Source organism: Dreissena polymorpha, chromosome 15 (assembly GCF_020536995.1).
Source record: "Dreissena polymorpha isolate Duluth1 chromosome 15, UMN_Dpol_1.0, whole genome shotgun sequence".
Classification (NCBI taxonomy): domain Eukaryota; kingdom Metazoa; phylum Mollusca; class Bivalvia; order Myida; family Dreissenidae; genus Dreissena; species Dreissena polymorpha.
The window spans coordinates 36,364,798-36,381,838 of record NC_068369.1 but is presented as its reverse complement, the minus strand read 5'-3'; the positions used below and the strand labels follow the sequence as shown (position 1 = coordinate 36,381,838).

General features: G+C 35.9%; 1 long non-coding RNA gene across 1 annotated transcript; it reads right to left on the bottom strand.

The window, feature by feature from the left end:
- Nucleotides 1-1,852: 1,852 nt before the first annotated feature.
- Nucleotides 1,853-6,957, bottom strand: LOC127860765 (uncharacterized). The gene is made up of 4 exons (XR_008039922.1): nucleotides 6,862-6,957; nucleotides 6,073-6,305; nucleotides 4,343-4,496; nucleotides 1,853-1,953 (listed from the first exon to the last, which is right to left on the bottom strand). It is a non-coding gene; the product is annotated as an uncharacterized LOC127860765 (long non-coding RNA).
- Nucleotides 6,958-17,041: the final 10,084 nt, after the last annotated feature.

The following is a 17,041-nucleotide window of genomic DNA, read 5'->3' as shown; positions in this document are numbered from 1 at the left end:
AACATACAGATTATGTGGATCTTCATTAATGTCCACTTCTTCTTCTTCATTGTCAAAAGGTATCTTGAGGTCAAGGCACAAATTGTGGAGTTTGGAACACACCACAACCTCCTCCATACACTTACCAGGACGGAATGGAAGGACACCACCACTTCTATGCGGACACCTGAAATTGTTTTTTCATATTACCACTAACATGGCAGACCCTAATTTTTTCTAACTGACCCAACAGTTTTTTTTTACTCTTCCAAGTAGAAATTAGAATGAAAGAATTTACTGGTTTTTCAACACGTTTTTTAAACTTGACCGTTTACTCATAATTAGAATTGTGCTAGTTTGGAAATACACAGAAATATTTAATGCTTCAAAGACATTTGGAAGATTTTGTCATTGAAATATATAAATATATAGTTCTATGGTAATCAAATAAAGCAATACAATCCTGCAATTTTTACCGGCCACTCAAGCTAAAGATTTAAATACAGTCCTTACAATATTTCTTATTTGATAACAATAGTTATTGGCATGCATAATACATACCTGTTTTATTATAAATTGCTTTAAAAAAGAGTTTAAAAAATAGATAAATCAACATGAAACAAGGGCTGTTTGTAAAACATGCATGCCCCCCATATGGGATGTCTGTTGTAGTGGCAGCCATTGTGTGAATACGTTTTTTGTCACTGTGACCTTGACCTTTGACCTAGTGACCTGAAAATCAATAGGGGTCATCTGCGAGTCATGATCAATGTACCTATGAAGTTTCATGATCCTAGGCGTAAGCGTTCTCGAGTTATCATCCGCAAACCATTTAACTATTTCGGGTCACCCTGACCTTGACCTTTGACCTAGTGATCTCAAAGTCGATAGGGGTCATCTGCAAGTCATGATCAATCTTTCTATGAAGTTTCATGATCCTAGGCGTATGCGTTCTTGAGTTATCATCCAAAAACCACTTTACTATTTTGGGTCACCGTGACCTTGACCTTTGACCTAGTGACCTCAAAATCAATACGGGTCATCTGCGAGTCATGATCTATCTAACTATGGAGTTTCATGATCCTAGGCGCATGTGTTCTTGAGTTATCCTACGGAAACCATTTTACTATTTAGGGTCAACGTGACCTTGACCTTTGACTTAGTGACCTCAAAATCATAAGGGGTCATCTGCCAGTCATGATCAATCTACCTATGAAGTTTCATGATCCTAGGCATATGCGTTCTTGAGTTATCATCCAGAAACCATTTTACTATTTCGGGTCACCGTGACCTTGACCTTTAACCTAGTGACCTCAAAATCAATAGGGGTTATCTGCGAGTCATGATCTATCTAAAGATGAAGTTTCATGATCCTAGGCATATGCGTTCTTGAGTTATCATCCGGAAACCATTTTACTATTTCGGGTCACCGTGACCTTGACCTTTGACCTGGTGACCTCAAAATCAAAAGGGGTCATCTGCGAGTCATGATCAATCTACCTGTGAAGTTTCATGATCCTAGGCGTATGCGTTCTTGAGTTATCATCCAGAAACCATTTTACTATTCCGGGTCACCGTGACCTTGACCTTTGACCTAGTGACCTCAAAATCAATAGGGGTCATCTGCGAGTCATGATCAATCTACCTATGAAGTTTCATGATCCTAGGCCAAAGCGTTCTTGAGTTATCATCCGCAAACCACCTGGTGGACAGACCGACAGACCGACATGAGCAAAGCAATATACCCCATCTTCTTCGAAGGGGCGCATAAAAAAACTGACATTAATTCTGCCAAGCTACACAATTTTAAGAAAAACAGAATACTTATTTATAATATACTAAGTATGCAATTTGAACAAACACTCAAATTTACCTAAATCTAGCCTTCAAAAGTCCAAATGCTCTTTCAACACAAATTCGAGTTCGGCTGTGAGCCCCGTTGAATCGCAATTCTTGTGCTGTTTGTGGGTTGTTCTAAAACAAATGGAAAATTCATTTCAACCATTGACAAGAGTTCCGCGGTCGGAGATGACCGCATTGAAGCCGGATTTTTGATTTAAATGACAGGAAAGTACCTTTCGTGTTTTTGTCAATGCAATACTTAAATTACTGAAATATTGTTCAAAGGTCAAAATGAAATGTAAGTACTTTTCAAGGCATGAGCAAACCTTGTGTTATGTTTTGAATGCATGCATATACATGAACAACAATAACATTTAAGGTCACAAATATGAACTTGAATTGACAATTAGGAAAGTTTGATCTCAATTAAGTTCACAGTGACCTTGACCTTCAAATGAATGACATTGAAATGAATGACCTTGAAATGACCAGTGGTCATCTAAGTGTGCTTGCAAACCTTTACGTCAAGTTTGAGATTCTAGGTCCAAGCATACCAAAGTTATAACAATTTTAACATTTTAACATTGAAGGTCACAGTGACCTTGACCTTCAAATGAATGACATTGAAATGAGCAGTGGTGATCTTCTAGTACTGGCCAACCTTTATGTCAAGTTTGAAGACTCTAGGTACAAGCATACCAAAGTTATAACATGGAATAAGAACTTTAACATTTTTACCTACCAAAGTTATAAGAACTTTAACATTTTTACATTCAAGGTCACAGTGACCTTGACCTTAGAATGAATGACCTTGAAATGACCAGTGGTCATCTAAGTGTGCTTGCAAACCTTCATGTCAAGTTTGAAGACTCTATGTCCAAGCATACCAAAGTTATAACAATTTTAACATTTTAACATTTAAGGTCACAGTGACCTTGACCTTCAAATGAATGACATTGAAATGACCAGTGGTCATCTTCTAGTACTGGCCAATCTTTATTTCAAGTTTGAAGACTCTAGGTACAAGCATACCAAAGTTATAACATGAAATAAGAACTTTAACATTTTTACATTCAAGGTCACAGTGACCTTGACCTTCAAATGAATGACCTTGAAATGTCCAGTGGTTACTTACTAGTTCTGGCCAACCTTCATGTCAAGTTTCAAGACTCTAGGTCCAAGCATACCAAAGTTATAACAACTTTAACATTTTTACATTCAAGGTCACAGTGACCTTGACCTTCAAATGAATGACCTTGAAATGTCCAGTGGTTACTTACTAGTTCTGGCCAACCTTCATGTCAAGTTTCAAGACTCTAGGTCCAAGCATACCAAAGTTATAACAACTTTAACATTTTTATATTGAAGGTCACAGTGACCTTCACCTTCAAATGAATGACCTTGAAATGACCAGTGGTCATCTGTTAATCCTGGCCAACCTTCATGTCAAGTTTGAAGACTCTAGGTCCAAGCATACCAAAGTTATACCATGAAATAAGAACTTTAACATTTTTACATTCAAGGTCACAGTGACCTTGACCTTCAAATGAATGACCTTGAAATGACCAGTGGTTACTAACTAGTTATGGCCAACCTTCATGTCAAGTTTCAAGACTCTAGGTCCAAGCATACCAAAGTTATAACAACTTTAACATTTTTTATATTGAAGGTCACAGTGACCTTGACCTTCAAATGAATGACCTTGAAATGACCAGTGGTCATCTGTTAATCCTGGCCAACCTTCATGTCAAGTTTGAAGACTCTAGGTCCAAGCATACCAAAGTTATACCATGAAATAAGAACTTTAACATTTTCGAGCACGCCGTATGCCCGCCCCCCCGCCCGCCCGACAACATCAATCTATAAGCCGAGATTTTTTCGAAAAAAATCCGGCTAAAAATTGCAAAGTAGTTCATTAACAATCTGAATAATCTATTGTAAATATTTTTCAAATTAAAAATTATAAATAAATGTTTAAAGAATGTTATTCTGAAATTTAAAAAAGTAATAATGGAAATGTTTATTTCCATATAAACAAGCAAATTCATTAACTTGGTATCCGCCGCCGAATGAAAAGTCCTTTAGATTTAATCAATAAAAGGTACAACTCCGAAAAGACACAATCATCCTGAATACACTAAGGATGATAATACACATTTAGTTTGAATTTCATTACATTCCATACTACAGCCGAGACAGACAAAATGCTCAATTTCAGTCATTTAAAGGTCCATAACTCTAGAAATGAACACCAACAATCTATATTTAGCACCAAAATATGCCACTAAACTGATGATTTATTTTAAATTTCATGACCTTTTGTACAATAGTTATTTACAAATAGCTCATGGCAGAAAAAAATACTGAATTTCATTCAATTAAGAGGACAGTACTCTTGAAATACAAAGTCGAGCCCTACAAAAGATGATTTTATTGTTGATTATATTTTAGAGCATAAGCCGTCAGTATGCCACTTTAATACAACAAGAAGATAACAAAAACCTACAATCCAAAAAAATACCTTGGGTGTTATCAGGTATTCTCTCAATGGAGAACCAGAATCTCCCAATAGCCATCCTGGCTTGTTGGTAGCAAGTTGGTCCTTCAGTGAAGAGTTATCAAATACTGTGGCATCGTGTGTTGAACCAGGCCACTTTGCATTGACATTGGTAAACCTGTGCATATTTATGACAATGTATCAAATGCTTAACCCTTTAAGTGCGGGAACCGAATTTTGAAGGCCTTTGCAAACAGTTTGGATCCAGATGAGACGCCACAGAACATGGCGTCTCATCAGGATCCAAACTGTTTGCTATTCTGATAATATTCTTTGAAAAAAAATCGAAGAAAATGCTTATTTTAGAAATTCAGCAGACGACATTTTAGCAGACGACAAATTTCCCAGCATGCAAAGAGTTAAAAGTGCATTTCAATCCGCGTGCTAACAGACTAAAACGAACTTTTAACAATACTTCAGTGTACAAAATATTCATTGAAAATTAGAAGTTACGTTGAGCTAGAGTTTGAATCGTGTTGGGAATAATATTTTTAGGTGTTTTAAGTTATTGTAATAATTATTTCATCAATAAAGTAGTGTTCCTCATTTTCTTATATTAGTAAAAATTGGACTTTGTGCTATACTTAATGTTTGCATTTATATAGGTTAATACTGTCAATATGCCCCTTAAGTTAATGATGTACTTTATTGTTGATTATTAAAAAAAAATGAAAGACATAATTATTATAACTATATGAAACAAGATGCGTTTGTGAAACACAATGTCCCCCTATATGACGTTTGACCTTGGAGGATGACCTTGACCTTGTGAAGGATGACCTTGACCTTGACTTTTTACCACTCAAAATGTGCAGCTCCATGAGATACACATGCATGCCAAATATCAAGTTGCTATCTTCAAAATTGCAAAAGTATTCATAAAATAAGCGATTTGGGCCACATATATTTGACCTCTGACCTTGAAGGATGACCTTGACCTTGACCTTTCACCACTCAAAATGTGCAGCTCCATGAGATACACATGCATGCCAAATATCAAGTTGCTATCTTCAATATTGCAAAAGTATTCATAAAATGAGCGATTTTGGTCACATATATTTGACCTCTGACCTTGAAGGATGACCTTGACCTTGACCTTTCACCACTCAAAATGTGCAGCTTCATGAGATACACATGCATGCCAAATATGAAGTTGCTATCTTCAATATTGCAAAAGTTATTGCAAAATGTTAAAGTTGGGCCAAACAGACCAACAGACCAACAGACAGACAGGGCAAAAACAATATGTCCCCCACTACTATAGTGGGGGACATAAAAAAGGTTTATACAACTTATAATGTAATTTTATTTAAATACAAATATCTATATTGTTATTGAAACTGGTTCTAATGGAACAAAACAAAACAAGAGCTTTGTCACAGATGTGATGAATACCTCCACATGACACATTGAAACAGAATATTTTGGAAAACTGGGCATAATGCATGTGCGTGAAGTGTCAGCCCAGATAAGCCTGTGCAGTCCCCACAGGCTAATCAGGGACGACACTTTTTGCATAAACTAGATATTCGATAAGATTATATGTCTCTTACACCATTTAAACAATAAATTCAATTAAAGCGTAAATTGTCGTCCCTGATTAGGGATGACAATTTACGCACAAGCATTATGCTTAGAAAACAACACATATATCCCCCTCTCCCTACCAATAGGGTACAACAAAATAAACAAACCTTAAGCTGCTATCCACAACAGCATGAATGTTTACAGCATGGTATCCTTTTCGGCACACATACGTCTGAGGATTTTCAGATGGAGCTTGATTTGGGATCAGTGTTCCATCCACAGCGCCTATAACATTCGGGATTCCTGCTACACGATGGAACTTCTGTTTTGTTGCAGCAAGGTCATGCAAAGATGTTGGGAAGGTGATGTTGTTCAGGTTTCGGTTAATGGCACTTATAACCTGAAAGTTATAGAATGTCTCATATTATAATCTTAAATATTACAATCGACTGGTTTTTATTTTTTGATGAAGAAGATGGCCTCCACAAAGAATGTGCTTATGTTATTCATATATGCAAATAATTCCATTTTTTTCAATGAATTCATTAGAATTCATTAGAACATATATCAGTTTACACAATAGTAAATAGCAGTTATAAATAGTCGCTTCATGAATGTTAGGGCATCTAATTTATTAATAAAGCTTTGGAGTTTATGCAAACAAGATGCTGGAAACGGCCATAATTTGTGCATAAATTGAGGTGCATTAGTATACATGAAATATTTTTTGCCTTAAGGGTACAAACCCCATAAAATCATATTTTATCAGCAAAACGTTCATTAACCATTATATCGCTGTAGGTTGGAATATGTCAGCCTGGTTAGTGGCATACTTAAGCTAAGTTCGTTTTAGCAATGATGCGTTTCAACCGCAGAAGAATTAAACAGCTTTAAATTAAAAATTGTTTAATTAATTTAGGAGAATGTTTTCACAATAAAGTTTTCTTAAGACATACCTGTTGAATACACCGGCACACAGAGCTCCTGCTGACTCCATGGAGATCTCCAACCTCGCTAAAAAAATATCCTTTTGCCAGGTAACGTAGTGTTACTAGGAACTGAAAAAGAGACCAATGCAATCCAATAAAAAATATTAATAAAATTTGTCTCTCAAAATTACTAATGTGATATATAACCTTTATTAAATTTCCTGAACAATAGTTTATCCACGTTTGTTCAGAAATAACTATAAAATGGGACTACACAAACACAAGTTTGTTTGTAAATAATATTAAAAAATAACACACACAACAAAATGTCACTGTCAAAATCAGTTACTCTTAAAAAAAAATCCACTGAAGTTCTATAAACTCATACCATAAGAAGCAGATGTATCAATGCATTTCGTGCATGTTCTATGGTATATAATGTTAAGACTTATATTTTTTAGATAGAGAAACAAACAAGAATAAAATTCCAAACTAAATTGTGGAGATACCACATCAGCTTTTTGTTCACAACAATATGGCGTCCGTGTATTCAAGGGAAATAACAACGAAAACAGGTGTCGTTATGTGGTACTAAATTGCACAAAAAAGGATTATAAAAATAATATGGTATTCATGTTCGAAAAGACAAACAAACAACGTACACCGACCTTTGTTCTGACGTTCAGTGAGTGACTCCTGTCACTCAAAGGCTCGCAATCAGCACGAATTAACTCCTCGAGGTAAATAATACCCTCCGTCGACAGACGATACCTCTCAACGATTTGCTTTTCGCTCAGATAGCTTAAGGTGTCGATTCGTGCTCGGAATATTCGAGGACGCATCTCGCGTATTGCGAACGCTTCAGCAACGGCAGCCATGACACTTCCGGATTTACGCCAGTTTTTCTGATTTATGCGAAGTAAATATGTGACGTAAATGTACGCCAGAATTTACGCACAGCGTTAATTTAAGCTGTTTAGTGAAAAGCGTTTTTGAGAACAACATTTGCGTACGCAAATATTTACGGAAACTATTTGCGTACGCATCTTAGTGAAACGCACTCTAAGTCCCCATATATTTGACCTTTGATCTTGAAGGATGACCTTAACCTTCACCTTTCACCTCTCAAAATGTGCAGCTCCATCAGAGATACACATGCATGCCAAATATCAAGTTGCTATCTTCTCAAGCAGTGGTTGAAGTGCGCGGTTATGACTTGGTATTAAAAACCAGTATTTAGAGAGAGAATATTAAATTACAAGAATTTAATGTGACCATACAAATTGTTCAATTAAATCTTTTAATATCATTTACATCGTATGTGCTTTAAACTTCGAAATGGCGTCATTAAGTCTGAGAAAACATCACACACTTTATAATGTTGTACAGTGACCACGCATTTATCCATACGCGTCCGTTCCGGTACAAAATTTCGGAATTAACAAATCTTCCGGATTATCGAACCAGTGCCGTTTTAAGAGTTAACAAGGGCTGTTTGTAAAACATGCATGCCCCCCATATGGGCTGTCAGTTGTAGTGGCAGCCATTGTGTGAAAACTTTTTTTGTCACTGTGACCTTGACCTTTGACCTAGTGACATGAAAATCAATAGGAGTCATCTGCCAGTCATGATCAATGTACCTATAAAGTTTCATGATCCTAGGCCTAATTATTATTGAGTTATTATCAGGAAACCATTTAACTGTTTCGAGTCACTGTTACCTTGGCCTTTGATCTGTTGACCTGAAAATTAATAGGGGTCATCTGCCAGTCATGATCAATGTACCTATGAAGTTTAATGATCCTAGGCGTAAGCGTGCTTGAGTTATCATCCGGAAACCATTTTACTATTTTGAGTCATTGTAACCCTGACCTTTGACCTAGTGACCTGAAAATCAATAGAGGTCATCTGCCAGTCATGATCAATGTTCCTATGATGTTTCATGATCCTAAGCGTAAGCATTCTTGAGTTATCATCCGGAAACCATTTAACTGTTTCGCGTCACTGTGATCTTTGACCTTTGACCTAGTGACCTGAAAATCAATAGTGGTCATCTGCCAGTCATTATCAATGTACCTTAGAATGAAGTTTCATGATCCTAGGCGTAAGAATTCTTGAGTTATCATCCGGAAACCATTTTACTGTTTCTATACACTGTGACCTTGACCTTTGACCTAGTGACCTGAAAATCAATAGAGGTCATCTGCCAGTCATGATCAATTTACCTATGAAGTTTCATGATGCTAGGCCTAAGCATTCTTGAGTTATCATCCGGAAACCATTTTTCTATTTCAAGTCACTGTGACCTTGACCTTTGACCTAGTGACCTGAAAATCAATAGGGATCATCTGCCAGTCATAATCAATGTACCTATGAAGTTTCATGATCCTAGGCCTAAGCGTTGAGTTATTATCTGGAAACCATCTGCTGGGCGGACCGACCGACCGACGGACTGACATGTGCAAAACAATGTACCCCCTCTTCTTCGAAGGGTGGCATAAAAATGAAATACATCTATAGTGTAATTATTAAATTATATGGAAATTCATTTGACTTAAATTAAAAAAATGTTTGCTTAAAATTTAATATTATTTCGATGCACTAGTTAAGGATTGCATTATTTAAAAAAAAATCAAGATCTCTTGTTTGGAATGGTAAAAGTTTACTAAACAATCATAACAATGTAGGAAATAGAAAAAAAGTCAGAAGCATATCCTTAACCCATTTATACCTAGTGGACTCTCCTATCCTTCTTAATTGGATCAATCTATTTCCAAAATTAGGGATGTTTAGTATATTTTTTCTATTTTTTTAGAATATTTCGTATAGAAATACCTTTAAGCAAACGGCGCAGACCCAGATGAGACGCCGCATCTGGGTCTATGCTGTTTGCCAAGGCCTTTTTTCTAGACGCTAGGCATAAATGGGTTAAACAGTAGCATGAATACACTTGAAGACAATTTAACCTTGTCAGAGCAAAGTGCGGAGGAAGCAAGAATGAAAACCATGAAAACCGGTATAATCTGTGTAATCAACAGAAATGTGTGTTTAATCTATGGCTCTTATCTGGGCCTGAAAGCTGCTATCTCAGTTGGTAGATAGAAGAGCAGTGGGCTGTATCCCCAGGAGAATCTGTAGGCCTGATAACTGGCGTGATATACAGGCCAGGAGACCAGGGGGATCCAAGACTAGCTTAGTTCTACTGGTATATTTTGATGGTTTAACCATATATCACTTAGATACTTTCATACACGTGTAGTCCCTTATAAAGTTAAGTTCAATTAAAGTGATATTATGGGGATTTAACAGTATATAGTTGTCTATTGCAACCTTTGTTTATTTTTGGTGTTTTCACTTCATAAACACTTATATTTGTTAATACAGCATCAACATACTAAAACAATATCCCGGAAAGAGAAAAATAATCCATTTGAATATCAACCGTACTTTCGTTTTGACAACTGTCGACAGAAATGATTTGATGTGAGATGTGAGTCTAAATGTAGTTTTCATGCAGATTCGTTCAAACGACACAAAGACACAATTTTGTTTTATGGATCATTTTGGCTTAGAGCACTGGGTGAGTTATGTAAAATATAGAAAATAATATACATTTTTTATAAACAACTGGTAGCAAAACGAGTTGTAGATAATTGGTCAGTTACCACATTTTAACAAATTCTTTTGATCTGTAAATTCTTTTCAGCCCAATTCAACAGTGAAAAATGCCCATAATATCACTTTAAAGATCTTTTTCACTAGATTCAAGTTTTTAAGGCTTCATCTTCAACCCTTACATACTAATGAGCAGCAAACAGCATAAAACCTGAACAGACTGCGAGTTACTCACAGGCTGTTTTGATTTATGCTGTTTGCACATAGCTGTTTTTACTTCGCTTCTGAGAGGGAAAGGATTAATGCTAGAACCAAACACCACCACTTATAATAGTTTTCCTGTGTATTTTGAAGTATATGAGGTAGCATTAGTGTGTGCCCAGAGTGTGTACCCGGAGTGTGTGCCCGGAGTGTGCCCCATGACCGTGTGCCCCAACATTCCTACCTGACTAAGTTACTAGACTCACAAAATAAGGGACAAATTTTTAATTACAGCAGCTGCTGCAAAATTTTCCAAGTTTGGTTCGGTCTTGTGCTGTGGGGGGAAGTTGGAGTACCCGTAGAAAAACCCACCTGTCCAGTATGGTGACCACATGCTTTCAGAAAGAGGATTAAAGGGATCTTTTCACGGTTTGGTAAATTGACAAAATTTAAAAAAGTTGTTTCAGATTCGCAAATTTTCGGTTTAGTTATGATATTTGAGAGGAAACAGTATTACTGAACATTTGCCATGGTCTTATATAGCCATTATATGCATCTTTTGACGCTTTAAAAACCTAAAAATTATAAAGCGTTGCAACGCTAAACGATTGAATAATTTGGAGAGTTCTGTTGTTGTCGTTTAAATTTGTGAAACTACGAAGATTGCTAATATAACGTATAAAATACGCATGTTATGTATGCTTTGCAGGATAGCTCAGTTGGCTAATGCTAATGCGTTTTTACTTCAGGATTAGGGGGGGGGGCACTGGTTCGAGTCCTGCTGCGGGCTCCTTTTTTTCCATTTTTAAATTTTATTTTTGATTTTTTACTGGAGCTTTAAAATGTAATGTTAACATTTATCAATATAAAGCATTTAATGACAAACTTCAAAACATGCCAAAATCTGTGAAAAGGCCCCTTTAAACCCAAGTCGCCTAGATGAAAATCGCCTGTATTTTTTACTGTGCTTACAGCCCAAAATACTCTAGGCGCAATATATAATGACAACCACATGTATGCAACACATAGGGTTTAAAGGTTTTTAACCTGTGTGTCTTTGAATAGCCACATCCTCAAAAATTTCATTCATATTCGTATTTAACATAGATAACTTTCTTCATAACAAATTTACACAAAATGTGTTGTCGTTTTTCTGGAAGAATAAACTTGAAGTTCAGTATGTGCCCTCTTTTAAATGCCACATTAAATTCTATGGAATATAGAAATATTCGTTTTAAAGCTCCATCAAAATGAAATGTGAAATTTCCTGTGTGGGTGCCTCACATTTTCAGTTTTTCAGAAGCAGCCGGCTGCCATGGTAACTGATTTATTATCAGCTGTGGGTCAAAATGTAAAGATCTGGTAGCTGTTCCCAGTTAAAGCACTGGCACATGAACTTTGTTACTATTTCAGCTTCTTTTTCTTAGCATATGGAACATTTCTTTGCTTTACACAAACTGTATGTTTGACTGCATGTATCCCCGCACTGTTCTTATTTAATTATCAATACCAAGGAAACATAAACTAAAATTTTGATTTAATGCAACATGAACAAACAAACTATTTTCTGATTTTTTTTTAAATGAAAGTACATCATAATAACAATGCATTTGTATGCATGTTAAATTACTGAAGTCATGGCCATGCTCCTTTAATATTGTTAATATTGACACACTATTGATACTTACCTAAACCATGGGAAGAAAGAGATAACAATTGAGCTTGACACAAACACAGTGTCAGCTTTTTACAGAAGCCGCATAACAAAACAAGAGGGTCTGAAAGGCCCAAAGTCGCTCACCTGAGGTTCAAAGGAACTGGCATGTTCTGTGCAGCCCAATATATCATAAGAACAAATTTTCTGACCAAGTTTCATGAAGAGTGAACTATAAATGTAAAATTAAGAGTGCTAACAAGGTCTTAATATAGCAATAAAAGGATAAATTTCCTGCCCCTGGTGGCTATGTTTTTCAACAGACCGGAACCATTTTTTAATCTTATCCAAGATATCATTAAAACAAATGTTCTGACCAAGTTTCATGATGGTTGGACAATACATGTGACTTTCAGAGTGTTTATAAGTTTTTACCATAGCCTTCTAAGGAAAAAAGTCCCGGCCCCTGGCGGCCCTGGCGGCCATGTTTTCCAAGCAACTGGAACCATTTTCGAACTCGTCCATCATGTAATTGGGGCAAATCTTCTGACCAAGTATAATAATGATGGGACTATAAATGTGGCATCTGGAGTGGTAACATGTTTTTTAACAGACCAGAACCATTGTGTACTCATCCAAGATATCATTTGAGCAAATGTTCTGACAAAGTTTCATGAAGATGTGACTTTAAGAGTGTTAACAAGCTTTTACTAAAGCCATGTAAAGCAAAACGCCCGCCCCCTGGAGGCCATGTTTTCCAACCAAATGAAACCTTTTTTTTTTCAAACTTGTTCAAGAAATCATTGGGATTAATCTTCTGACCAAGTTTCATGAATATCTGAAAATAAATCTGGCCTCTAGAGTGTAAACATGGTTTTACTATAGCCATATAAGGAAAAATGCCCCTCGAGCCATGTTTTTCAAGCAACCTAAACTATGTTTGAACTCTTCCAAGACATCATTGAGACAAACGTTCTGACCAAGTTTCATGACCCTTATTGCAAGTGGAGTCACTAGATGATCTGACAATAATTGTGGTCCGTAGATTGCAAACATGGTTTTACTATAGCAATACATAGCCATTTAAGGAAGAATGCCCCGCTTCCTGGCAGCCATGTTTTTCAAGCAACCTGGACTATTTTTGAACTCATCCAAGATATCATTGAGACAAAACTTTTTACCAAGTTTCATAAAGATCAGACAAGAGTTCCGCGGTCGGAGATGACCGCATTGAAGCCGGATTTTTGATTTAAATGACAGGAAAGTACCTTTCGTGTTTTTGTCAATGCAATACTTAAATTACTGAAATATTGTTCAAAGGTCAAAATGAAATGTAAGTACTTTTCAAGGCATGAGCAAACCTTGTGTTATGTTTTGAATGCATGCATATACATAACAATTTTAACATTTTAACATTGAAGGTCACAGTGACCTTGACCTTCAAATGAATGACATTGAAATGAGCAGTGGTGATCTTCTAGTACTGGCCAACCTTTATGTCAAGTTTGAAGACTCTAGGTACAAGCATACCAAAGTTATAACATGGAATAAGAACTTTAACATTTTTACCTACCAAAGTTATAAGAACTTTAACATTTTTACATTCAAGGTCACAGTGACCTTGACCTTAGAATGAATGACCTTGAAATGACCAGTGGTCATCTAAGTGTGCTTGCAAACCTTCATGTCAAGTTTGAAGACTCTATGTCCAAGCATACCAAAGTTATAACAATTTTAACATTTTAACATTTAAGGTCACAGTGACCTTGACCTTCAAATGAATGACATTGAAATGACCAGTGGTCATCTTCTAGTACTGGCCAATCTTTATTTCAAGTTTGAAGACTCTAGGTACAAGCATACCAAAGTTATAACATGAAATAAGAACTTTAACATTTTTACATTCAAGGTCACAGTGACCTTGACCTTCAAATGAATGACCTTGAAATGTCCAGTGGTTACTTACTAGTTCTGGCCAACCTTCATGTCAAGTTTCAAGACTCTAGGTCCAAGCATACCAAAGTTATAACAACTTTAACATTTTTACATTCAAGGTCACAGTGACCTTGACCTTCAAATGAATGACCTTGAAATGTCCAGTGGTTACTTACTAGTTCTGGCCAACCTTCATGTCAAGTTTCAAGACTCTAGGTCCAAGCATACCAAAGTTATAACAACTTTAACATTTTTATATTGAAGGTCACAGTGACCTTCACCTTCAAATGAATGACCTTGAAATGACCAGTGGTCATCTGTTAATCCTGGCCAACCTTCATGTCAAGTTTGAAGACTCTAGGTCCAAGCATACCAAAGTTATACCATGAAATAAGAACTTTAACATTTTTACATTCAAGGTCACAGTGACCTTGACCTTCAAATGAATGACCTTGAAATGACCAGTGGTTACTAACTAGTTATGGCCAACCTTCATGTCAAGTTTCAAGACTCTAGGTCCAAGCATACCAAAGTTATAAGAACTTTAACATTTTTTATATTGAAGGTCACAGTGACCTTGACCTTCAAATGAATGACCTTGAAATGACCAGTGGTCATCTGTTAATCCTGGCCAACCTTCATGTCAAGTTTGAAGACTCTAGGTCCAAGCATACCAAAGTTATACCATGAAATAAGAACTTTAACATTTTTACATTCAAGGTCACAGTGACCTTGACCTTCAAATGAATGACCTTGAAATGACCAGTGGTTACTAACTAGTTATGGCCAACCTTCATGTCAAGTTTCAAGACTCTAGGTCCAAGCATACCAAAGTTATAAGAACTTTAACATTTTTTATATTGAAGGTCACAGTGACCTTGACCTTCAAATGAATGACCTTGAAATGACCAGTGGTCATCTGTTAATCCTGGCCAACCTTCATGTCAAGTTTGAAGACTCTAGGTCCAAGCATACCAAAGTTATACCATGAAATAAGAACTTTAACATTTTCGAGCACGCCGCCACCCCGCCCGCCCGACAACATCAATCTATAAGCCGAGATTTTTTCGAAAAAAATCCGGCTAACAATAATTGTGGTCTATAGAGTGTTAACAAGGTTTAATTATAGCCATATGTAACATTATAAGGAAAAATGCCGTGCCCCCTGGCTGCCATGTTTTTCAAGCAACCGGAACCATTTTCAAACGCATATAAGATATCATTTAAACATATGTTCTGACCAAGTTTCATGAAGATGTGACTTTTAGAGTGTTAACAAGGTTTTACTAAAGCCATATAATGAAAAAAAATACCCAGCCCCCCGGCGGCCATGTTTTTTGACCAACCAGAACCATTAACGAACGCATCAAAGATATCATTGGCACAAATCTTCTGATCAAATTTCATGAAGATTGGACATGTGGCCTTTAGAGTGTTAACAAGGTGAATGTTTACGCAGAAAACACACAAAAGACAAATGGCGATCACAAAAGGTCACCATGAGCACATTGTGGGCCACAAACCGCTTCTAGTGATCAAATCAGCCGCCTGCAGTCCCTTATTGAATACACTGGATTGATACTAATTCAAACACATTTTTTATACTGCAATTTTGCTTCTTTTAAACAAATCCAATTTACTTGCTATTATTCTGTTATTTATCTTACAGAGCACATTCAAAAACAAAATAAGTATAACTATAGGATACAATGTCATCAATATATAAAATTGTTTTGTTTTGTAAAATAAACAAAATTTAATCCATTAACTAAAACAAACTTTGAAAAAGCCTATAAAGGCAAAATATATGAGTAAAAAGTGCTGAGTTTTCAGTATAGGACATAAAATTATGTTTGTGTGCTATGTGCTATGAGCCTCAACAAGTAAATCATGTTTGTATCCAAGTTCCCACGGTGTGAAAGCAACACACTACAAGCTAAAGTCTGAAAACTTGTTTCATGTCTACAAAATTAAAAAAAAATGTCTTCCTTAATTACATTCAAGCAGATGTATGACAATTACATTCAGCATGAGTATATTTCAGTGCACCCAGACACAAGGAAATGTATGCACAGATCAGATTACAGTGAAGAAATCATTCCATGTAATGATTCCACCAAAAATACAACAAAAATTAAAAACCTCCATGGCATTGTCTTCTTACAAGTATTTACTTTCACATGAGATATTTACTTGAACTTTGTGGAGGCATTTCTAATATCTCGCTGTCTGTGAAACACAACAATCATCATAGTGAAGCATGTGTTTTTAATAAGCTGTCTTCCTGTATTGAAATATGTCTGCTGTTTCATTGATTTAACCCATCATTCATAAGATTATGAACTGTCTTTTTTTCTCAAGTAAAATTTTTGCAATGACAAACTTGCACAAGCATGATGACAAATTGTTAAAAAAGTGTATTTACATAATTATTAAAACCCTTTTCACATCCTCTGTATTGAGTTATGAATGAGTTGCCTCCATTGATAAAATGAATCAAGAAATCAAGACACTCTATGTTAATATAATGACACTTATCATTATGTTTTATGTACATGTTAATTTTGTTTATCAAAAAATAGATCTAGCTTTTATTTATAGATAATTAACTGAAAACTAAAACTGCACATTTCCAGCTTTGTTTTTATTCATTGATAAATTAGTCAGGACAATGGCTTAAATTGGGAATTAGGACACTCTTCTATGCAAGTATAAGTTCTGTTTTCAAGCAATACCCGTTAAATTCTCAAAGTTAAAATTAGACACAGCAGAGTTAAATCCCTTTCAACAAAATTTTGATAA